The sequence below is a fragment of the Xenopus laevis genome, chromosome 9_10L (assembly GCF_017654675.1).
Source record: "Xenopus laevis strain J_2021 chromosome 9_10L, Xenopus_laevis_v10.1, whole genome shotgun sequence".
NCBI lineage: Eukaryota > Metazoa > Chordata > Amphibia > Anura > Pipidae > Xenopus > Xenopus laevis.
In genome coordinates, this window is record NC_054387.1 from 21,367,918 (window position 1) to 21,394,194 (window position 26,277).

Sequence of the window (26,277 nt, forward strand, 5' to 3'; positions counted from 1 at the left end):
TATAGTAAAAAGTCTGTTGTTGAGTTCCTGATCATTTTTGCTTCTCATCAGCTATTAGAAGATAACCTTCATCAAATGTCTTAGCTCTTCAATACAACTCACATTTAGTAGCTTTATATATAAAAATTACATTTGGCACATACAAGTACAGTTTGCATCTAGGAAATACAAGTTCAGCCAGGCCAGTCTTTTCAAATATTAAGTTTGAATTTCTTTGCCAAACAACAAGATCTTTTCCAGCTGACTTGGCGCCTGTGCCTTATGACATACATACATTTAAATACATAATGGGTCATGTACAATGGGTCATGCATGTCTGGTTGGTAAGATCTTGGCTGACTACGGCAGACATTTGGACCAAATCCGTTGAGTGCACGATATGTGAGAAGTTAAATAATGTGGAAAGGCCGGTGGGCACAAATCATTCTGGAAGGGAAGCTAACGTTTGTGTGGTAGTTTAGGAAGAAGCATGACACATGCTTTCCTTTCACTATTTCCATGTTTAATTGAATGTAGTACTGAGCCATTTTACTAATATTACAAAATGTGGCACTAATCCCACTAATTTGTCTTATCAGATGGTCTGTTTTTGGAGTCAACAGATTCCAAGCCGTTTCTCAGTGTATTTTTTCATTATATTATTACAGAGGATAAATGTCCATGCCATGATTCTAAGTACCATAGTCCAACACAGACCATTTTAATCATGGATATCTTTCTTTTGTTTGGCCAAAAAACATCAAAGCTATTTTTGTTGTTGCCTATATTTGGCAGCATCTTATTCACGCTTGACAGAATCACTGGAGGATTCTATTATAAGATGGAGTGAAGTTTCAGAAGTTTTAAAAGAAAAAAAGTATATATACAGTACCTCTATATAACTGTATCTTCCATTACCTACAGTGATGATAGAATTGGTGGGCCATATCAAATGTTACTGAAAAGGGTTTTTCTTTATGTTTACCATTGCATTTTTAAGACCATGGGCAGTTCAAGAACATGGCCTTTAACATGCTGTACTGTTACCTATCTATGCACTTAATCATGGTAATGTTTCTGCCTTCTAATTTAAACGAATATATTGTGTTTACCAACTTTGTAAGGATAGTTTTAAAAAATGTTGAACAAAATAAGATGAATTCAGGCATAGACAGGGTTGGACTGGCCCAACAGGGTACCTAGAGAACTCTTATTGGGCCTTTTAGACCTTTGATAGTGAATGGTGAATTTGTCCCGTTTTGCTTCTCTGCGAAATTCGCAAATTTCCAGCAAGATTTGTAAAACGGCAAAACATTTGGGAAACGCAAAAATGGTGTCAAATTTTTGATATCCCTAACAATTATATTTACTTAACAAGAGCTAAGCAGAGTTTAGGTCTATGCATATAGATTACAGACTATAGTTTTTATTTCCGTTTTTCAGGATTTCACAATTGCAGTATTTATTTTTTGCTGTTTTTATTTCCATTTTTCAGGTTTTCACAATTGCAGTACTTATTGTGTATTTTCCTCAAACATGTATGGATTTCAAATATTAAAACAACAATTCCACAAAGTAATAGGTTTAGCAATTAACAATAACATATATATCGTTTATATCTCTATCCAATTCTATGAAAAGTGGCCCTACAGAGACATTAACTTTGAGCACCAACAATCTGTTTAAATGGTGACTCCTGGGGGTGTGAATGGTCTTGATGTAGACTTTGAATGTAGTGGAATACTTCCATGAGAAGTGGGTGTTCTTTTAGGATTTCAATGTCATACCATGTGGTGTAAATAAACCCTATTTCAGTATCCCTTACTGAAATACCGTATATACTCGCGTATAAGCCGAGTTTTTCAGCACCCAAAATGTGCTGAAAAAATTGACCTCGGCTTATACGCGGGTAAGAACCTCTTGTAGATGAAATACGGTAGGAAGGCTGCCTCACCGGTAAATTTCAGGAGGCGCCACCCCCCGAGTCCTCAGCCCGAGTCCCTGGAAGTCCACGTGTCGCGCCCGGAAGCCCCACAGCTCGAGCAGCAGCCGGACGCCCCCTCGCGTTTCCCCGCAATTTACACCCGATCCCCGGCCGCCTCTGCCTTGTGCTCCCGGCCGCCTCCCCTCTCTCTGCTCCGAGCCGTATCTGCGCAGCTCTCTCCGCTTCCCCCGGGAGCGTCTGTGTCTCTCCGCGGCTCTTCCCTCGTCTCCAGCTGCTACTGCCAGGTCTCACCTTCCGGCCAATGGGGGAGGAAGAGCCGGAGAGTCGGGGAGAGCGACCTCAGCAGCCCCAGCGCGGAACTGGCAGTCTGTGTCCGACACAAACAACTACCGGTATTAGAAACTTTCTCAGCTCTGCATTAACATACCGGTATGTTATCAGCCTTGTCATTATTGTGTGGGGAGTGTGTGTACGGTATATTGTGTTTACCAACTTTGTAAGGATAGTTTTAAAAAATGTTGAACAAAATAAGATGAATTCAGGCATAGACAGGGTTGGACTGGCCCAACAGGGTACCTAGAGAACTCTTATTGGGCCTTTTAGACCTTTGATAGTGAATGGTGAATTTGTCCCGTTTTGCTTCTCTGCGAAATTCGCAAATTTCCAGCAAGATTTGTAAAACGGCAAAACATTTGGGAAACGCAAAAATGGTGTCAAATTTTTGATATCCCTAACAATTATATTTATAATATAACTACCGGTATTAGAAACTTTCTCAGCTCTGCATTAACATACCGGTATGTTATCAGCCTTGTCATTATTGTGTGGGGAGTGTGTGTACGGTATATAGTGTATGATGGTGTGGGTAGAGAGTTTGTGTGTGTATATAGTATATGTGTGGGGAGTTTGTGTGTATAGTATGTGTGTGTGATTATTTTGTGGGAAGAGTGTGTGTGTAAAGTATATGTGTGTCTATGTGTGTATAATTGCTAGTGGAAAGTATATTTTGTCTCAGCTGAAAAATATCTGTAATATAAATCCACTGAGGGGGGGACAAATTTTCAGTGATTTCGTTTGCGCTGTAGTGATTGTAGCATGAAGGGTCTTAGTTGTGTCTAGGCTTATACGCAAGTCAATACGTTTTCCCAGTTTTTGTAGGTAAAATGAGGTACCTCGGCTTATACACGGGTCGGCTTATACACGAGTATATACGGTATCAGAAACATACAACAGCCAAAGGTCAAATCCATTGTTCCTTGTAATTTTATAGTATATGTGCATTTTCATTTCAAACAATAAATTGCAATTTTTCATATAGGTAGGCAAAATCTGATTCCATACAACTGGAGTTTTGCTGTCACTTTGTTTTTAGAAATTAGGCAAAAAAATTACATCCATTTCAAAACCAACATCAAAAACACTTGTCTCACCCTGAACACTTAAGCGCTTGTTAAGAGAAGCAGTGAACCTAAGAGGACTTCCCATTCCCATTGCTAACCCATTCCCATTGCCAACTTGAAATTTCTCTTAGTATCCCTGTCATAAGTTCAAATGCAGATAAAGAGTATGTGTGGGAGACAGAGCATACATTGCAATTGTGTTCCAAAATGTTTGACTCTAAAGTCTGCATAATGTATTCCCAGTCTTGTGTCTGATGGATTTTCTATTTGTAATGTAATCAATTCAAATGAAGTTTACCATCGAAATGAAAAGTACAGAGGTGGATGAGATAATATTTTTTTATAGTGAAAATCCCACAGGCATGGAAGTGCTCCATCCCAAAACATAGTCATTATGCTGCTCTGAGATCTGCATAATTTGGTTGTGGAAAAACAAAGCCAACAAATTGCCGATAATTACAAAATTTCAGTCACTTTGGGCAGGGGTCAAAGGGTAAATGTAAAGGCTGTATGCCATCTGTGAAAAGGTCAGTGGAAACTTGTTATTGGAGAGGCCTTGTCAGAGGTAATTTCTGTCAGAGCACCATAAGAAATGACAGCATAATGTCACATACAGGAGATGTAACTCCTTTGCTGTCAGAAGGGGCCATAACATAGTCAAAAGGCATTAATATGTAATAACTTATTCCCATAAGTCTTCGGTTCAGTTTCCAATAATGTTTGGAGGCTACTGCTTTTTCTGTAAAAATAATGCAATGCATAACATGTTCACCACTTTTTACCCTACAGGAGTCAAGCCTTTAAGAGAACATTCTTTCAAATTCTGATGTAGCTTACTTGAAGAACCTTACAGACTATGATTTTCATTTTAAGAACTGTGATAATGTTTGACTTTATTAGAAAGGAAAATCCTCATATTATAATATTGTTAGAGATGCATTTAGTGGGCAAAAAAAGACATGGCTCAGTACCTTCTATCATTCCACATACTCCACATATTCTAGTGGTGTGTCCATACTCATTTCCAGAGCATTCCCTTTAATGTAACTTCACCGGTAACTGATAGGGATGTAGCGAACGTCGGAAAAAAAGTTCGCGAACATATTCGCGAACTTGCGCAAAAATGCGAGCGGTTCGCGAACGGTTCGCGAACCCCATAGACTTCAATGGGAAGGCGAACTTTAACATCTAGAAAAGACATTTCTGGCCAGAAAAATGATTTTAAAGTTGTTTAAAGGGTGCAACGACCTGGACAGTGGCATGCCAGAGGGGGATCAAGGGCAAAAATGTATCTGAAAAATCTGCCTGTGTGTGCTTGGAAGAGATAGTGTAGGGGGAGAGCTGTTAGTGATTTCAGGGACAGATGATAGTAAGTTTGCTGGCTAGTAATCTGCTTGATACTGCTCTGTATTGGAGGGACAGAAGTCTGCAGGGATTTGAGGGACATTTTAGCTTAGGTAGCTTTGCTGGCTAGTAATCTACTGTTCTCTTTAAACAACTGCCATACGTTGACCTTGTAGGCATTGTTTGCCCAGTTTTTTTGGACGCAGCCACTGAAGCACAGTTGCCATAAAAAATATGCCATATAAATGCTGAAAATAGTAATTTTTCGCCATACGTTGACCTTGTAGACATTGTTTGCCCAGTTTTTTTGGTTGCAGCCACTGAAGCACAGTTGCCAGAAAAAATATGCCATATAAATGCTGAAAATAGTCATTTTTTGCCATACGTTGACCTTGTAGGCATTGTTTGCCCAGTTTTTTTGGTCGCAGCCACTGAAGCACAGTTGCCAGAAAAAATATGCCATATAAATGCTGAAAATAGTAATTTTTTGCCATATACGTTGAGTCAACGTATGGCAAAAAATGACTATTTTCAGCATTTATATGGCATATTTTTTCTGGCCTCTGTGCTTCAGTGGCTGCGGCCAAAAAAACTGGGCAAACAATGCCTACAAGGTCAACGTATACACTACTACAGCGGTGGATACGGATTACGTAAAATATATTATGGCTGCTTGAAAAAAGTCACTCCGGTGTTTTTTCTGGAGACGGTAATATTATGGATATTTAGACAGAATGTGAACAAGGTCACACAGCTAGATGGCGGGTTGAAGAAAACAGTGTGCAAATAATGCCTACAAGGTCAACGTATACACTACTACAGCGGTGGATACGGATTACGTAAAATATATGAATGCTGCTTGAAAAAAGTCACTCCGGTGTTTTTTCTGGAGACGGTAATATTATGGATATTTAGACAGAATGTGAACAAGGTCACACAGCTAGATGGCGGGTTGAAGAAAACAGTGTGCAAATAATGCCTACAAGGTCAACGTATACACTACTACAGCGGTGGATACGGATTACGTAAAATATATTATGGCTGCTTGAAAAAAGTCACTCCGGTGTTTTTTCTGGAGACGGTAATATTATGGATATTTAGACAGAATGTGAACAAGGTCACACAGCTAGATGGCGGGTTGAAGAAAACAGTGTGCAAATAATGCCTACAAGGTCAACGTATACACTACTACAGCGGTGGATACGGATTACGTAAAATATATTATGGCTGCTTGAAAAAAGTCACTCCGGTGTTTTTTCTGGAGACGGTAATATTATGGATATTTAGACAGAATGTGAACAAGGTCACACAGCTAGATGGCGGGTTGAAGAAAACAGTGTGCAAATAATGCCTACAGGGCAAATAATGCCTAAAAGGTCAACTTATACACTACTACAGCGGTAGTAAAATAAAAAAAAGTAAAATAAAAAAAAATGAATATTAAAAAAAAAAAATTAAAGTTGGTGCTGCTGAACTACTAGGAGCAGCAGATTAGCACACCAGTCCCACTCCCCAACACTGCTAGACTAATAGCACTGGGCTCTTATAGTAGTAGTAGTAGTAGTAGTAGTAGTAAAACAACAAAAAAATAAATAAAAGCAGTCCTTACAAGGACTACTGTTATTGCAGCAGTCAGCAGATGAGATCAGAAGCAGGACAGCTGCCCACTGCAGCTACATACAGAGCACTGCAGTAGAAGGTAGATTACTAGCCAGCAAAGCTACCTAAGCTTAAATGTCCCTCAAACCCCTGCAGACTTCTGTCCCTCCAATAACAGAGCAGTATCAAAACGATTACTAGCCAGCAAACTTTCAACTGTCCCTGAAATCACTAACAGGCAGCAGCTCTCTCCCTACACTATCTCTTCAGCACACACAGGCAGAGTGAAAAAACGCTGCAGGGCTTCGGTTTTTATAGGGAAGGGGAGTGGTCCAGGGGAGAGCTTCCTGATTGGCTGCCATGTACCTGCTGGTCTGGGGTGAGAGGGCAAAAAAAAGCGCCAACAATGGCGAACCCAAAATGGCGAACGTCGCGCGACGTTCGCGAACTTCCGGCGAGCGCGAACACCCGATGTTCGCGCGAACAAGTTCGCCGGCGAACAGTTCGCGACATCTCTAGTAACTGATCAATATGGAAGATTTGTAATCTGACACGGGCTCCTGAATGGCCGTCAATGTACTGTAGCTGGGGTATCTGTCCCACCTCCCTTTGATGCCTCACTACTGCAGGGGCTCAGCTACTAGCTACTAGCTACTAGCTACGGTACTGGCCTCCAACTTGGCACCAGTGCTGTGTAGGATAATTTCACCTAACCAGACTTTATGCCAGGAAGGTCAACAGATACTAACATCAGACGATTATAAACTAATATGGCTATTACTCATGATAACTCAGGTGGGAGGGTAATTGCCTCGCTTGATAATGAAAAAGCATTTGATTCGGTTGAATGGTCATATTTATGGTCCACAATGAGAAGAGTTGTATAACAATCCAGTAGCCAGAGTCAGAACGAACTACACAATCTCAAAATCCTTCCCTATTCTGAGAGGAATTCGTCAGGGCTGCCCTCTCTCTCCATTGCTTTTCTCCCTAGCTATGGAACCCATAGCCTGGCACATTAGAGCTAGCCCTGAAGTTGTAGAACTGAAGTTGGGAGGTGCGACAGAAATAGTGTCCATGTATGCTGATGTCACTCTGCTATATTATCCTCCCAAAGCTAACATACATTTATAGGTATAGGGAACCTAACACAAGCTTTCATTGTGTTTGTCAAGAGCATGGACAACCTGCTGAAATTTGGCAAGATTATGTCACTTTGGGCATTTTTGTTCCTGCAGGCTTATTGTTCATGTGACAGTACCGTTACCTGGCCAGTAATTTGTATGGCCACCTTTTCACATCATGCTGGGAATGTAACTGATTCAGGGAAAGCTCTACACCCCAGATGTGATTCCATGTCTTATTGTTTGCTCCTTATTAGCAGATACATACATTTTCTTTTGCATCTCATTAAGCAATGATTTCAGTTGTTTATTTCAGCAATGATCTCAATTGCAGCCAATCAGTAAGTGAACAGGCATATCTTTAATTTGAAGAAAATTGATTAATTTACAGTAAATGATAACAAGTCCTACACTACAATTCTCTATTTCAACCTCTTTTGGTATTCTCATGATTTTGAGAGTATTGGAAGTATGATTTATATTGTTACAATCATGCACATTCTATCACCCAAGGCAGGGCTTCCCAACCTTTATTACTTGTGAGCCACATTCAATTGTAAAAAAAAATTGGGTAATGGAGCAACACAAGCATAAACAAAATTCCTAGGGAGTGCCAAATAAAGGCTGTGATTGGTTATTCTGGTGCCTTGAATTTTTCAGGGATGCGAAATGGGACAAATTCGCCCATCACTAGTGGGGAGACATGGATGTCCAACTGAATGACCTCTCATATGCTAAGGAGGCCCTATATTTAATACCTGACTTCAAAACTTGCCTCCAAATGAGGAATTCAAAAATAAGCACCTGCTTTGACGCCAATGGGAGTAACAGCCAAGGGGTTGGTCAGGAGACACTGTTTGGCTGTTTGGGGATCAACCAGTATATATATATATATATATATATATATATATATATATATATATATATATATATTTATATATATATATATATATATATATATATATATATATATATATATATAAACATATATATATATATATATACTGTATATATATATATATTGCAGCCAGTGCATTTTTTTTAAATAAATAAGCCCTATAGTCTAGAAAAAGTATTTAGGTTAAATCCAAACTAAATGTTTCATTCACATTGATATACTCCCAATATCCTAATATTCCTCATAATATTCAGATTAAGTACATCTTCATAGACATGACTAAATGTTTGACACTTACACGGAATGACTCATTTATTTCTTACTATTAATACAAGTTAGACAGGGTTTCATCAGCTTTGATTCACTGGGAGCATGTACGGGCTTCTGACAGGAAACACTGTTACGCTCCAAGGGTATCTAAAAATAATAACTATGAGCAATTCCCTTCCTGCAGCAAACCTGTTCTTGCAGGAGTGTGTATGTAATAAGTCTCAAGATTCCCAGCAGGTATAACAACAGCGTCTAACCTACAGCTTGTGAGGCCTCACGGTGCATTGCACATTTCAGCCACAGGATGCTGATCTCAGTACTCTTTTGGTGAAAAGTCTTTAAAAAGAGACATAAGCTAGAAAAGTGTTTAGTTTTTACAATTGTTCTTAATTTTTAAAGGTCGGATTTTGCCAGCGGGACACTGGGAAAAAGCCCAGCGGGCCTTGCGGGGCCAGACCTGCTCCCCATGGCTGACAGAGCCATTGCTCCTTCCTGACTGCCTCCCTGTAACATGAAGAAATAATACACTTGATGGAACTACTCTCTGGTGAGGGAAGGAGGGACAGAGGAGGATTTGTGGCCGGAGAACCCATCTGGGGTGTGGGCCCCTGATGTGGCAGCCACAGTGGGCCCAGACTAGGGTTGCCACCTGTCCGGTTTTGCCCAGGACAGCCTGGGTGTTGGAAGGGCTGTCCTGGTCAAAACTAAGATTGAAGCAGTGACTGGCCAATTGCCAATCACCACATTTTAGCCACTCCCTGTGACATTGCAAACCACCCCCTCTCTGCCCCTTGTGACATCACCACCCCTCCCACCCTCCTGTGACATCACCGCTCGACCCTTGCTTGAAGTAAGGAGCCTGGAAAGGTGGCAACCCTAGCTCAGACCCCCCCCCTCAGTCCAATGCTGATTGTACTGAAATAATTTTGTTAGATGCAAAGGGCCATCTTAGTTTTTCACATTGCTTATGAAATAATAAAAGCTGAAAGTATGTTTTTCATTTGTTATGATTCCTCAATCCTCAAGCTTCTGTAGAAAGATGGCCCAGTTGACAGGATTACCTTTGGCTAAATATATATTTGTGTATTTTCATTACAGAGATATTCAGTACGCTATTGCATCAATCCCATTAAATCAAGAAGGAGAGGGAAAAGGCTTAGAAGAGGGAAAAAGTTAAAGAGTGGGAAAGAAAATAAATAAAGAAAGAACTAATACAGAATGGAGTAGCAGAAATGGGCATAAAAAGGCATGGGAATTAGAAAAGGATGATAAAAGGATGAGAAATGGAAAAAAGATAAAATATATGTGGGAGAGGGACATGGAGAAATGGGGTAAATTATAGAAAGAAAAAAATGAAATTAAAAAAAGGACAGGGAAGGGAACAACAAGCAAAGAAATAAAGATGAGTTTGGAGAACTGCAGAATAACCTATGAAAAACTTGCCACCAGATTTAGGTTTCATAATAGCCTTAGTCTTCCATTACAAAGAAATGCAAAATCTATGACCATTTACAGAGATGAACTGGATCCCCACACATGGAAAATAGGCATGCTCATGTAAAATTTAAGACAATTCATTGGTGCAAATACAAAAGGCTATTCATTGCAGTCTGAGTTTCAGTCATTTACTGCATTGAAATTCCTGGGAGAAATTCAGAATTTTTGACCTGTGAGGAGAAGCTGGTAGAAGTGATTTTATAATCATTGCAGAATGGACAGTCCAATCTGTTTACTTAAAGTAATTTTAGCATTATTTTCATTTTCTTTGAAAATTTCCTAGCACCAACACCAATGACTATAACAAAATTATACAAGGAGCAAAGATATTGCAAAGTAAATATTGTTTCCATTTAGTGGGGCAGGCTGCCTGAAGGTATAACAATTTAATAAGGTGGTTGCCTGTCACAAATTAACACAAATTCTGCTGTTAAAGAAGCAAAGAGTGTCTGTCACTGCTACAATTACTGCAGCTACTGTACAGAACACACTCTTTTTATGTATTTACCATTTTTCTGCACAATAATTCTCTTTAAATATAATATATTTATATTTTTAACTTGTGGTTTATTTCACATTGTATGCCATATACTGTATTAGCTCATTATTGCCACTCCTTGGGTCATTCTGGTGTTTTCACTCAGTTGTAATACAATACAGGTGGAGCAAGATGATGCACAAGGCTTCTTGGGTTCCTGCCAATGCCGGTCACTGTTCCAGGACCCAACTAGTGCTAGGTGACCAATAACAACAACAACATGGAACTTTTTTGGCTTGCTGTTGTAGTACTTGGGTTTGTGGGAAGCAAGTTACTTAACTGTTTGACCCAGAGCTCCATTCATCTCTAAATGCAAAAAAAGATTTATGCCTTATGCTGTTAATTCTATTTTTAGTGGGACTGTCTCATTCCTTTACCAATATTCATGACCTGGGCAGTGTCAAGGCATTTGGTCATTCTGTAGAACGTACCCAACTAACCACCCCTATTACCTAATACCCTCCACCAAACCTCAAAACGAATTTACTAGGGATGCACCGAATCCAGGATTCGGTTTGGGATTCGGCCAGGATTTGGCCTTTTTCAGCAGGATTCGGATTCGGCCGAATCCCTCTGCCTGGCCGAACCGAATCTGAATCCTAATTTGCATATGTAAATTAGGGGTGGTGAGGGAAATTACGTGACTTTTTGTAACAAAACAAGGAAGTAAAAAATGTTTTCCCCTTCCCACCCCTAATTTGTATATGCAAATTAGGGTTTGGATTCGGTTCGGTATTTGGCCGAATCTTTCGCAAAGGGTTCGGGGGTTCGGCCGAATCCAAAAAAGTGGATTCGGTGCATCCCTAGAATTTACAGTCTAGGGGGCAGAGCAAAAATTTGACAGAAACCTCATCCGCAGGGGCATAGCCAATTTACTAACAGGCTTAGAAGACAATTCACTAGCGAAAGAGACCATTGCTAGCGTAGTTTGGTGCCCTATCGCAAATTTTCGCTCAGACGACCTATCGTTACTCCACAAATTAACTAAAGTGTGAATTTTACAGGACGTTACCTCTTTCGCCAGAGTTTCATTCGTCACCTCAGACCAGGAAAACTGATAAGATGAAGCTACATCCTCCTCAATCTTATGTCAGTGAAAACACTTTTTTTAAATTGGGATTGCCTTCAAAAGTCCTAACTATTAAAGATTTTGGTGTTAACATTTCTTTCCCAACCATTTGATGGGTAGGCCACATTTGTTTTAGGGTGGGCTCATGTCTAGGCAGAAGCGATCGCTTTGTAATTTCGTAATTTAGTTTTGAAACACTTGCACTGCTAAAGAGGTGCTGAATTTCACTCTCTTTCTAGGGGAATATGAGTCCCTTCTCACCTGGCAAGCATTGAGTCAATCAATTGAGCCCCCAGACCTACCCACTGCTGCCGTAACAAAAGAGAAAGTGTCGGCCTCGTCTCTGTAACCCCTCCTTATACTATTTCTCTGGATATACCATACGCTACAGCTAAACCCTGTTTCCCTGCCTTCCTAACCTGGTTAAGGCTCACCCTACCTTGACCATTTTGGTGTCCGGGGAGCTCCATTAGGTTGACACATTCATGGTATCTTTGGTCATGATAATAAATTATATTGTCCCTCATGTTTCAGAAACTGAAACTGTCTTTTGAGGGCTTATGTAGCTTTACCTACCTATCTTCTTACTGCACTTATTCGTCCATGCTGAAGCAAACTTGGTGTGTTGGATCAGAAATGAAACTATTTGTATACTATCTCAAATTATATGGTTCCTCAAGCTGCACATAATGGTCTAATCAAGGAAAGAAGCATAAGCACAGTACATAAGATATACTTTGTAATCATCATTTTTTATTTGTTGTCATAGCATGTAATCTACCTGCATACCAATCCTCATTATTCAAAGTGGATCTTTGGTGAGTTAGGTCAGTAAGGGCTCCAGTCTTGAGATTTACTGTTATAGAAATAGACAGAAAGTGACTAGGTGAGGCTTCTAGTGAGTTTGCTCTCTGATGGTTCTGTAGTGCTTCTGGCCAAGAAATTTTGTAACTGGGTGTTATATCATTTATTCTATCATAAAAACACTGTATTTCAAGGTGTCCCAATATTAGAAAGTATATAGTATGAAGTATAGGTCAGAGCCAACATACACAGAAGGATTGTTTGTAAATAATTACAGGAGCTCTAATGGTTGTAGGTCCCTTGTTGAGATTTTCTTTTCTGTTTTGCAATAAAGGTGCAAACATCCTTGTATACACATTGAACAAGGCACACAGATTCTGATTATAGCATCCATTTATACATTGCCAGGGATGTGAATTAAATCAGTGCTGCATTTAATGTGAGCTGTGAAAAAAGTAGATAGTATATAATATTTCAAGTGATATATTAATAATGTTGTAATCACGCTCTGCTAAACCATTTATTTTCCCCACAAGACTCCGCCTCTTAATATAACATTACAAATTGGGTCCTGTTTTAATAGACTTGACTAAAAAAAAAAAAAGAGTATCTCCTGTTTTCTGAGGTCTATTTATTTTTCCTCAGCTGGATTCTAGCAATCAACGTGTTAAAATCATAGTATAAATAGGATTTGGATGGATAGGCCAGCCAAACAAAATATAAAAGCAGACCATTACTGTTTTATTACACACAAGGCTCAAACCCACCCCCGCTGGTGCTGGTGGCAAGCTTAGTTCTATGCTGGGCCAAAAATCTCTGGAAAAATCATATCAATTTTGCTAGTTGTGTGGTTTCTTGAGTAAAACTTAAAAAAAGAGAGTTATGTGACATGGTTTCCATAGAAACAGAAAATGCTGACTCAATGGTTACAATTGGCCATGTGTTTCGTTAACCAAAGCCACGACATCTTCCTGTGGAACACAAGAACATGTTGTCTAGCTGCAGCTAAACTGAAAAATACACAGTCACCTTGAATAGGCACTTGGGGGCATTAAGGTGCGAAGTGGTTAACGATACCAACAATTGGCTAGATTTGTCAGCCTCAGGTACATCGCTGATTTACTGCAGGCGCCAGTTCACTAGCAAAAGAGAACGTTGCTAGCGGTCATTCACAGTCTATCGCCTGGTCACTATTCGCTCTGATGAACGGAAGTTACTCCGCAAATTCAGTAAAATGCGGATTTTACAGAACATTACCTCTTTCGCCAGAGTTGCCTTCGCCACCTCAGACCAGGCGAAGTGCTATAAAGTAGCTAGATCTTCCTCAATCTTCTGTCACTTACATCATATCCTGCGTGCTGAAAATGCAAAGTTCAAAAAACACTGGCGACTTTTCCTTTTTTTGAAGCGTGATGGCTTGCAAAAGTCCTAACTTGAACATTTTTCGGGTAACCGGTTTTCCCCATATGTGGGCACATGTGTAGGGCATTATAATAACTCTATTGTCTTTGTTAAGGTTCCCTGGACATGTGTTTTTAAAAGTGGAATTTGTAAGTATTTGCACCAACATTTAACATAAAGACGCCCATACAACTTAATTTCCCGTTGTATGCAAATTGACCTAAGCGCAAGATCACTAGCGAATCTTCGCTAGGCATAAATGAACTCTAGTGCATCTTAGCTAGGAAATGCTCACACTGCCGAAGTGTGGGTGTTCCCTCCCGAAATATTGAATGTTTGGTGGCTGAATAAAAGGGGATACTCCCGACCAGTGTGTGTGCGGATCTGTTTTCTATACACATGCGCACTGCCGAAGTACCGCTAACTTTTGATAGACTCTGTACAGCATGATATTGTAAAATGCACTTTTGCTGTTATAGATGATAATATATCTCTTTTATGTTCATCCCGACAATGGGTCAGTTTGTAACTGAAACACAGGGTATCCCAAACTCAGAACAGACCCATTCGCAGCTCACTCTTCCTCTTATAACAGCCGCCTAAGGCTTCGGGACTAGCCCTCCGCTACTCGGATGCTGCCAGGTCTTAACGTGAGAGGCCCAAGGAGAGAGTTCTGAGCAAGCAAGGGAACCAAACGTGAGGTGGTAAAATGGGAAATAAGAAGCGTAGTCAAAAGCCAGATGGGGTTGGTAACAGTCAGACAGTCGGTACAATGCAGGAGACGGGAGAGTAGTAGGGGTCACAGGCCGGGTTAAACATACAAATATTGCAATACAGAAACAGATTCCAGGAGAATAGTTGGATAACATGCAAAGATCAGGACAGGTGGCTTACTAGACAAGGTCAGGGACAGGCAGAATAAAGGATCAGTGTAACAGACTTGGAATCGCACCCAGGAAATAAATAGACCTTTACACTGGGCAATGTACAAAAGGTTCATGCGCCTTTAAATAATTGAAATTCACGCCAGCGTGATGACATCAGACGCAATCGAATATAGCCGAAAATAGCCAAATACGCACTAAACCCCGAAGATGTGGCACAGGTCCTAAGAAGACGCCAGAGGGAGCTGACTTCTTAGAAGTTGGAATCAATTACTAATAATAACTAATTCTTCATTGAATCCAGCAGCAGGCATATACAGAATACGGTACAATATTGTTTGTTGGGTTACTGAATCTGAACCAACCTTTGTCCTGTTCATACAGCAAAAGAAAGGACTCTTCAAAACTGTAGGCACTTAAAGGAGAACTAACCCCTTAAAATTAATATGACTAAAAATGACATATTTTAAATACTGAATTTATTGCACCAGCCTAAAGTTTCAGCTTCTCAATAGTAGCAATTATCCAGAACATCAAACTCACCATCTTGGAAAGTGTCTGCGACACTCACATGCTCAGTGGGCCGGAGCAGCTGTTGAGATGCTAAGATCAGGGGTCGTTGACACTACATTGCTGATTATTAAATTTGGATGCTAGTTGAACTGGTTTCTGAGCTGCCTAGTAATAATTATATGTATTAATTATTAGTCAGCCTTATAATGTGACATTTATATTCTATGTTTACTGTATATTGTGAGTGGGTCCCTAAGGTCAGTAAGTGACAGCAGCACAGAGCATGTGCAGTGAATCAGCAGAAAAGAAGATGGGGAGCTACTGTGGCTCCTTTGGAGACAAAGATCTTCCCTGCTAAAAGGCTGTGGTTGCCTTGGGCTGGTACAGAAGCACAAAACATGATGTACAGCTTTTCTAGCCTACATCGTAGATAAGCTTTAGTTCTCCTATAAGTAGTAACTTAGTTATATGGTGAGTTGGTGGCAGCAAGTAACTGTTGGGTAATTATAAAGGGTATATTTTCACATTCAGTGGCGTAACATCCGGGGGAGCAGGTCCCCCTCGGCAACTCGCGCGCCAGGTATTCCGCCAGTTCCGGGCGTACTGAGGAGAGTGGGGGGGGCCTGGCTGCGCGTCCTATGCCAGGGCCCGCCCCCCTCTAGTTACGTTGCTGTTCTTAGGGAGGTTGTAACAGATAATTTATGACCATAACCATGCTAAAATGACCCAGTAAATTTTACATATAGTCACCGTTCATTCACCGTTCAGATACTTGTGTCCAAAGACACTCCTTGCATGTCCTTATAGTTGAACTAAATTGAAGGGTGCCAGGATAACCTCCTGTTCTGAATGGGAATCTCTTCAGGTACCAGCACTTTAAGCTGGTATTCATTCCAGCTTTCCTACTGAGAGACTGTGACAAAAGATGCAGCAGACTTGGACCTAAAAAAGTCACACATAGGGCCTATTTAATAAACCTCATTTTTGAGTTTTTAAAGGGAAAAATCAAATTTTTAGAAGAAAAAGTCTACTAAAAATAATTTAAACATAAAATAAACCCAACAGGACTGTTCAACAGGATCAATTACAGTGTAGCTTAGTTTGAATAAAGTACAAGGTACTACTTTTTTTATTACCGAAAAGAGGAAAATCATTTTTAGAAAATTTAAAAATTAATTTCCGTAATTTGGCGTATTCTGCATAATGGGTTTCCGGATAATGGATCCCATACCTGTATTTTAATGGGGCTTTATGTTTGTCCTAAGTCAGTCGTAACTAATGTTCCCTCTAATTCCTTCTTGGCTATGTGGGCAAAAATTTATTTTTTGTGCACATTTTAAACTTATGTGCTCAGGACAAAATGAATACAACATTTTGTGTTTTCACAATTTGTTGTGTGAGCTAGCCTCCAAATTTTTGTGGCACGCACGAGTGCATGCCTAAGAGAGAACATTGGTACTAACAAGACCTGTGTATTATTCCTGGCTTCAGCTATTATTCTTGAAATACAGTATTATAAATAACAAATATCACTCTACATCCCATAATCAGAAATATAATACAACCATCTGACAAATTACAGAAAGGGCTTTTATTACTAATCAACTGGTGGTCCTTTTAAATGAGCCATAAACAGACATAAAATAGAAATCTTTGGGGGGCAATCCATTCTATCAACCAGTACATAATAAATAATAAAGAGGATGTTCTTCATATCCTAATTAAATCCAGGGTCGGACTCGGCCAGTGGGATACCCGGAATGCTGTTGATGCTCCGCCGCCCATCCAGAGCAGCTATAGAGCATGAAGGATGTATAAAGCGTGTGTCTCTGTGGGGGGGGGGGAGCAGAGGTGACTGATGTGTTAGGAGGAGGGCCCCTGAATTTGCAGGGGAGAGGATTAGATTGCAGCCCTGGTGAGCCCATGTGACCCCAGTCCAACACTGGATCTTTCAATTTACCAGTTTGATTATATTCTCTACAGGTACAGGTATGGGACTTGTTATCCAGAATGCTTGGGACCTGGGGTTTTCAGGCCCGGATTTGTGGAAAGGCCACCCAGGCCCGGGCGTAGGGCGGCAGGATTTTAGGGGGGCGGCATGCTGCCCAACCACACCCACATTGGTTCAAAAACACCGGGGATGCGCCGGAGATACAATCATTTTTTAAATTTCCCATGCGCCAATCCCCATTGCTCTGGTCCAGATGATGAAAATTTGCACTAATAAAGGGGATGGGATGGGGCGACGAACGACAGTGGGCCTAGGAGCGCCCACTATGTAAATCCGGGCCTACGGGTTTTCCGGATAAGGGGTCTTTCCATATTTTGGATACTTTGAGTGTGCTTAAAAATCATGTAAACATTAAGGGGCAGATTTATCAAGGGGTGAAGTGAATTCAAGGGAATTTTTGAAGTAAAAAAATTCTAAATTCCAAGTAATTTTTTGGATACTTCGACCATCGAATAGGATACTTCGACTTTGAATTCGATTAGAAGTGAAATAGTTTGAATATTCGACCATTCGATAATCGAAGTACTGTCTCTTTTAAAAAACTTCGACTTCAATACTTCGCCAAATTAAATCTGCCGAAGTGCTATGTTAGCCTATGGGGACCTTCTAAAGCATTTTTCTAAGTTTTTGGAAGTCAAAGTAAAATCGTTCGATCGTTCGATTTTACTTCGACCGCAGGATACCCAAATTCAATGAAAAAAAGTTTGAATTCAATATTCAAATTCGAAGTATTTAAATTCGATGGTCGAATTTTGATGTATTTTTAACTTCGAAATTCGACCCTTGCTAAATCTGCCCCTTAACCGAGTAGGATTGTTTTGCCTCCAAAAAGGATTTATTTTATCTTTGGATCAAGTACAAGGTACCATTTTATTATTACAGAGAAAAAGGAAATCATTTTTAAAAATCTGAATTATTTCATTATAATTAAGATGGCCTTCCCGTAATTTGGAGCCTTCTGGATAACAGATCATATACCTGTAATGCATTTAATTAATACAGGTGTGGCAGCTATTATCTGGGGGGGGGGTTTGGACGTATGGTTTTCTGGATATGGGTTTTTCTAAATTTTATGGAAAATAAATAAACCCAGTAGGATTGTTTTGCCGCTAATATGGATGTATGCTGCTTAATTACCATCAAGTACAATATATACAATACTCTGTATATAAAAATAAATATTTTTTTCTGTAAAAAGGAACTTTCTGGATATCAGGTTTCTGGATAAGGAGACCCATTACCTGTATCTTAAATAGCCTGAAACAAAGTTATGCCAATATTTTTAAGATCTGTTATGACATTTGTGTATTTCACTGTTAAAGTGTATGTTAGCAACTGTATCTCCTGTTTCTTTGTGTATGACATTTGTGTATTTCACTGTTAAAGTGTATGTTAGCAACTGTATCTCCTGTTTCTTTACTTTTGACTTGTGCCAACTGGATAAGGTTAAAAGGAGAATGCATAAATCAAACTTTACGGAGGCGGAGCACATCCTGTGTCTTTGAACCTCTCCTTTTTGCTTTTAGTTTGCCTTTCAATGCACTATATTTTAAAGGCTTTTTATGTTCTAACCTCCACATTATAAAATATCTCATACAAGGAAGTGTAGTTAATGGTTTCCGGAGACAATCTGCAACTGTGTGTATGTGTTTTTTTAATTGACTGTTTAGCCCTGCAGCAATGCCACTCCCAAACAAAATATTATATATTTATGAGCTGGGTTTATATTGACATTAAATATAATATTGGCAAAGAATCTTGTTTTTTTTCATAACTCAAGTATTTATCTACCTTAGATTTTTGAGATTTATCAAACATTTGGCAGATAAAACCCCATTGAACTTAATTTTTTTTTGCACATTTTTTTAAAAAAAATTGAAAATCTTAAAATGATATACAGGTATGGGACCTGTTATCCAGAATGCTCGGGACCTGGGGTATTCTGGATAACATATCCCTCCATAATTTGTATCATCATACCTTTAGTCTACTAGAAAATCATGTAAACATTAAATAAGCCCAATAGGCTGGCTTTGCTTCCAATAAGGAATAATAATATCTTAGTTTGGGTCAACTACAAGCTACTGTTTTCTTATTACAGAGAAAAGGGAAATCATTTTTAAAACTTTGGATTATTTGGATAAAATGGAGTCTATCGAAAATGGCCTTTCTGTAATTCGGAGCTTTCTGGATAACGGGTTTCGGATAATGGATCCCATACCTATACTGGCCCCCCTGTCATTTGAGTAGCCTTGTTTCAGTAAACCTATAAAAACCATAATGAAATAGAGCTATTTTTTATGTGAATTTCCCACTGGAATAAGTGGGCAGCTATTGGAATACATCTCTTGGTACTGGTTACATAAGCAGCGCTGAATAAAGTACTGTACGTTATATCCACATCCACAAAGGTTAAATATTATCTTGATGACCCTTATACATGAATCATTCTCTGTGCCTGCAGTGTGTATACTGGCACGTTTGTGTAATGTAGATGCAATAGAGTCGTCTGCACTGCTGCTACTGTTGCTAGATAGTCCACCCCAACCTTTTCCTTGAGATTTCATAGTGTTTGCCTCCCAGCAGGTCCCCGTTCTTGTAATGTGAGCAAACCAAAGAAAACTATACTTATAGATATGGAACTGTTTTCTTTTACTAGTGGCATGAATAATTTTAAAAAACTGTTTGTGTGCTGTTGAAGCTCTTTTTTTTATTTGCTAGATGCAATGTGATACCCTCTTAGGGTATCACCTAAAACCGTCAAGTTTAGTGTAGAGTAGCATGTTCAGCAGGAGTTATGGGCTCTGCCCCTTAACATGAATCAAGACCTTGTACAGGGCCTTCTCAGTCTTCTCATTTTAAATTAAGTCAGGGTTTTTTTATCAGATGAAATACCTGCGTGCTGAGTATATTACATAGGAAAAAATAATTATTCTACTTTAATGCGCCCTATTCATCAGTATCTTTCTTTTAAACAAACTGTAATGCATGAGCAGAGATATAGATTCATAAATATAGATCTCTGGGAAGAGTAAAAATTCCCCTAGCCTCCATCATTGCCAACGAAATGTCTATCTTAGAAGCACCTATATTTTATTTGTATTCCAAAAGTTCTGCATCAACATTTTAAAATGCTCTGCACTGCTTTGTTAAATGTGTTAAATGTGGCTTTTTTTATTTATGGCAGCAAGGCTGTCTGTGCAGAGTAACTTTTGATCTGATTTTTTGGGGGGTTCTCAGGCAAAAACAATTCAAGTGTTTCAGGAAAAAAGCCAGATAAATTCGAACAATTCCGGAAAACCCCCCCAAAAAATTACAGTGATTTAGGTTTTCATTTGATTTTGAGTTTTTCCGAGATCCGATAAATATTTATAAATACATTTTTATTTATAAATAAATAAGCTAAAATCGGCCATGGGAGTTTGTTTGGTCGTGGGTTTTTTTAATGAGTTAAATTCAGATTTTAAACAACATATATATATATATATATATATATATATATATATATATATATATATATATATATATATATATATAGTTTGGGAGTTTTACTTTGAAAGCAGCTAGTAAGTTGCAGGTAAAACTTAGTCCCTTTGTAAAATGTATAATTAAGCAATTGAATTCTTAATGAATCAGATGAAAATTAAGCGTAGGACTGGCCAGATATGGGATGACTTTGACGTAGTTGGCCAGCTTAAATATATTGCAATATATGGACAAACAATCCCTGTGTTGTTTAAAGGGTAAGGCATTTTTTAGTAGCAGTATGCACAAAATGTCTCTGTCTTAAATATATTGATAATGGGTTGAGTGCAGAGGACCTCTTGTAGTTGACTATATGTATTTTGTGGTCACACCCTCATTGCACCCCCGCCTAATGGTTTTAAAAAATAGTGGTGAGCACAACTTTCCCTTGTTTGTTATAGTTATACAGGAGCAGTGACCAGCTCCATGTTGTAGCTCCCACCCCTCCCAGCTATAGTCAGGTGATCCCACTGGTGTCTAATAAAAGGGCAGCCAAGTTTGGGAGTTTAACTTTGAAAGCAGCTAGTAAGTTGCAGGTAAAACTTAGTCCCTTTGTAATATGTATAATTAAGCAATTGAATTCTTAATGAATCAGATGAAAATTAAGCGTAGGACTGGCCAGATATGGGATGACTTTGACGTAGTTGGCCAGCTTAAATATATTGCAATATATGGACAAACAATCCCTGTGTTGTTTAAAGGGTAAGGCATTTTTTAGTAGCAGTATGCACAAAATGTCTCTGTCTTAAATATATTGATAATGGGTTGAGTGCAGAGGACTCTTGTAGTTGACTATATGTATTTTGTGGTCACACCCTCATTGCACCCCCGCCTAATGGTTTTAAAAAAATAGTGGTGAGCACAACTTTCCCTTGTTCGTTATAGTTATACAGGAGCAGTGACCAGCTCCATGTTGTAGCTCCCACCCCTCCCAGCTATAGTCAGGTGATCCCACTGGTGTCTAATAAAAGGGCAGCCAAGTTTTGGGAGTTTTACTTTGAAAGCAGCTAGTAAGTTGCAGGTAAAACTTAGTCCCTTTGTAAAATGTATAATTAAGCAATTGAATTCTTAATGAATCAGATGAAAATTAAGCGTAGGACTGGCCAGATATGGGATGACTTTGACGTAGTTGGCCAGCTTAAATATATTGCAATATATGGACAAACAATCCCTGTGTTGTTTAAAGGGTAAGGCATTTTTTAGTAGCAGTATGCACAAAATGTCTCTGTCTTAAATATATTGATAATGGGTTGAGTGCAGAGGACCTCTTGTAGTTGACTATATGTATTTTGTGGTCACACCCTCATTGCACCCCCGCCTAATGGTTTTAAAAAATAGTGGTGAGCACAACTTTCCCTTGTTTGTTATAGTTATACAGGAGCAGTGACCAGCTCCATGTTGTAGCTCCCACCCCTCCCAGCTATAGTCAGGTGATCCCACTGGTGTCTAATAAAAGGGCAGCCAAGTTTGGGAGTTTTACTTTGAAAGCAGCTAGTAAGTTGCAGGTAAAACTTAGTCCCTTTGTAAAATGTATAATTAAGCAATTGAATTCTTAATGAATCAGATGAAAATTAAGCGTAGGACTGGCCAGATATGGGATGACTTTGACGTAGTTGGCCAGCTTAAATATATTGCAATATATGGACAAACAATCCCTGTGTTGTTTAAAGGGTAAGGCATTTTTTAGTAGCAGTATGCACAAAATGTCTCTGTCTTAAATATATTGATAATGGGTTGAGTGCAGAGGACCTCTTGTAGTTGATTATATGTATTTTATGGTCACACCCTCATTGCACCCCCGCCTAATCGTTTTAAAAAATAGTGGTGAGCACAACTTTCCCTTGTTTGTTATAGTTATACAGGAGCAGTGACCAGCTCCATGTTGTAGCTCCCACCCCTCCCAGCTATAGTCAGGTGATCCCACTGGTGTCTAATAAAAGGGCAGCCAAGTTTGGGAGTTTTACTTTGAAAGCAGCTAGTAAGTTGCAGGTAAAACTTAGTCCCTTTGTAAAATGTATAATTAAGCAATTGAATTCTTAATGAATCAGATGAAAATTAAGCGTAGGACTGGCCAGATATGGGATGACTTTGACGTAGTTGGCCAGCTTAAATATATTGCAATATATGGACAAACAATTCCTGTGTTGTTTAAAGGGTAAGGCATTTTTTAGTAGCAGTATGCACAAAATGTCTCTGTCTTAAATATATTGATAATGGGTTGAGTGCAGAGGACCTCTTGTAGTTGACTATATGTATTTTGTGGTCACACCCTCATTGCACCCCCGCCTAATGGTTTTAAAAAATAGTGGTGAGCACAACTTTCCCTTGTTTGTTATAGTTATACAGGAGCAGTGACCAGCTCCATGTTGTAGCTCCCACCCCTCCCAGCTATAGTCAGGTGATCCCACTGGTGTCTAATAAAAGGGCAGCCAAGTTTGGGAGTTTTACTTTGAAAGCAGCTAGTAAGTTGCAGGTAAAACTTAGTCCCTTTGTAAAATGTATAATTAAGCAATAGAATTCTTAATGAATCAGATGAAAATTAAGCGTAGGACTGGCCAGATATGGGATGACTTTGACGTAGTTGGCCAGCTTAAATATATTGCAATATATGGACAAACAATCCCTGTGTTGTTTAAAGGGTAAGGCATTTTTTAGTAGCAGTATGCACAAAATGTCTCTGTCTTAAATATATTGATAATGGGTTGAGTGCAGAGGACCTCTTGTAGTTGACTATATGTATTTTGTGGTCACACCCTCATTGCACCCCCGCCTAATGGTTTTAAAAAATAGTGGTGAGCACAACTTTCCCTTGTTTGTTATAGTTATACAGGAGCAGTGACCAGCTCCATGTTGTAGCTCCCACCCCTCCCAGCTATAGTCAGGTGATCCCACTGGTGTCTAATAAAAGGGCAGCCAAGTTTGGGAGTTTAACTTTGAAAGCAGCTAGTAAGTTGCAGGTAAAACTTAGTCCCTTTGTAATATGTATAATTAAGCAATTGAATTCTTAATGAATCAGATGAAAATTAAGCGTAGGACTGGCCAGATATGGGATGACTTTGACGTAGTTGGCCAGCTTAAATATATTGCAATATATGGACAAACAATCCCTGTGTTGTTTAAAGGGTAAGGCATTTTTTAGTAGCAGTATGCACAAAATGTCTCTGTCTTAAATATATTGATAATGGGTTGAGTGCAGAGGACTCTTGTAGTTGACTATATGTATTTTGTGGTCACACCCTCATTGCACCCCCGTCTAATGGTTTTAAAAAATAGTGGTGAGCACAACTTTCCCTTGTTCGTTATAGTTATACAGGAGCAGTGACCAGCTCCATGTTGTAGCTCCCACCCCTCCCAGCTATAGTCAGGTGATCCCACTGGTGTCTAATAAAAGGGCAGCCAAGTTTTGGGAGTTTTACTTTGAAAGCAGCTAGTAAGTTGCAGGTAAAACTTAGTCCCTTTGTAAAATGTATAATTAAGCAATTGAATTCTTAATGAATCAGATGAAAATTAAGCGTAGGACTGGCCAGATATGGGATGACTTTGACGTAGTTGGCCAGCTTAAATATATTGCAATATATGGACAAACAATCCCTGTGTTGTTTAAAGGGTAAGGCATTTTTTAGTAGCAGTATGCACAAAATGTCTCTGTCTTAAATATATTGATAATGGGTTGAGTGCAGAGGACCTCTTGTAGTTGACTATATGTATTTTGTGGTCACACCCTCATTGCACCCCCGCCTAATGGTTTTAAAAAATAGTGGTGAGCACAACTTTCCCTTGTGAGCACAACTTTTCCCTATTTAATTTGTAGGAGGGGCCTGGCCACCAATGTCTTTTTTTACTTGTGGGGGCAGAACATTTTGTTGTATGGGGTCCTGGCAGTATTGACAGTGGGCAACCTAACTTTAAGGTAAATGGTTTGACAGCTGTCTCAGTTTAGATATCAGGCTTGAGAAATTAGAATGAGACATGCTGACTACCGAAATATTGTCTTGGCTTCTTCATTTAGAACATGGAGCTGTTTTGAAGGCTAAAATACAAGCCCATTATTCAGGGTTTCGGTTTTGGCAAAACTCAAAAATTCCATTTGTTGGGACAAATGTTTCAGAAAACCAAATTGCAATTAATTTGCTCATGACAAATATGATATGGGCCATTGTGCTTATTACATGCTGTACTTGTGAACTGAGAGTCCTTCTTCACATCTATGTGGTGATTTTATGATGTGAGTTCCATGATGATATTCAGTGTTTCAGCATGTTCTGAAACCTATCAAGGAAAAATGATTTCCCTATAAGACAAAGGCATCTACAGCACTGCTTGTGTCAGCACACTAAAGTGGTCCTCTGAAGTAGCCAAGAAAAGCCATAAAGTGGCTAGCACAGCACCTGATTGTAAATACAAAGTCATCATTTTATTGATATAAAATGTGTTGCAGGAGAAGCCAGTGGATTTTCTTACAAGACATAAGACATAAATCGGGATTCTATTACTTTCAATAGTCTAGTTGCGTAGAGTAAAAGTAATACCATTTATATATTTTATAAATCTGAATTGTATTTATATTTCAAAATGGGGCCACAAAAATTGATAACCTGTCGAGAATCAAATGTATTATCTTTTAATGCTGAGGTTTTATTGTATTACAGGTTTGCAGTGGCAAAACTACCGGGGGAGCAGGGGGTACAATTGGGCCAGGGCCCGCGCCCCCTCAAGGACCCCAGGCAGCTCGCGCACTGGCGATTTCTGCCTGCATCGGCCGATTTCCGGCCAGATAATCTTGTAAAGAGTTACGTAACTGCAGGTATGAGACCCAAATACAAAAGTGAGAAAAAGTGCCACACTTACACTAGTATGCTAGTATGCTGTATTCCTCTCTGCACAGGTTAATTCCACATGAAAATAACGATTTCAGCAGCACTCCGATCAGTGATTCAAAGGGCTGGTATAGCCCGAAACATTGCCTTGCTAGTGGCACGAATAAAAGTTTGAATCACTGATCGGAGTGCTGCTGGAATTGTTATGTTTACATGTATGAAATCCATTATCTAGAAAGCTTTGAATTATGGAATGGAATGTATCCCATAGACTCTATTTTATCCACATTTTTAAATATAATTTTTTAAAAATCATCATCATCATCATCATTTATTTAAATAGCGCTGTCAAGATACGCAGTGCTTTACTGCAGTTATAGCAAACAGGGAATAAATGGTGGATAACAGACGAGGATTACAGAGTACAATAGGGTTTACAAACTAAAAGGTTAGGGTACAATTGAGACATTAGGATTATATAAACACTTTGTCATTTTTGATACAGTAATGATTAATTAAGGTACATCGAATAGGCCTCTTTAAACAGATGGGTCTTTAAGGAGCGCTTGAAAGTTTGGAAGGAAGGAGAAAGTCTGACAGCTTGTGGCAGAGAGTTCCAGAGAAAAGCAGAAGCCAGAGAGAAGTCTTGTAGACGAGAA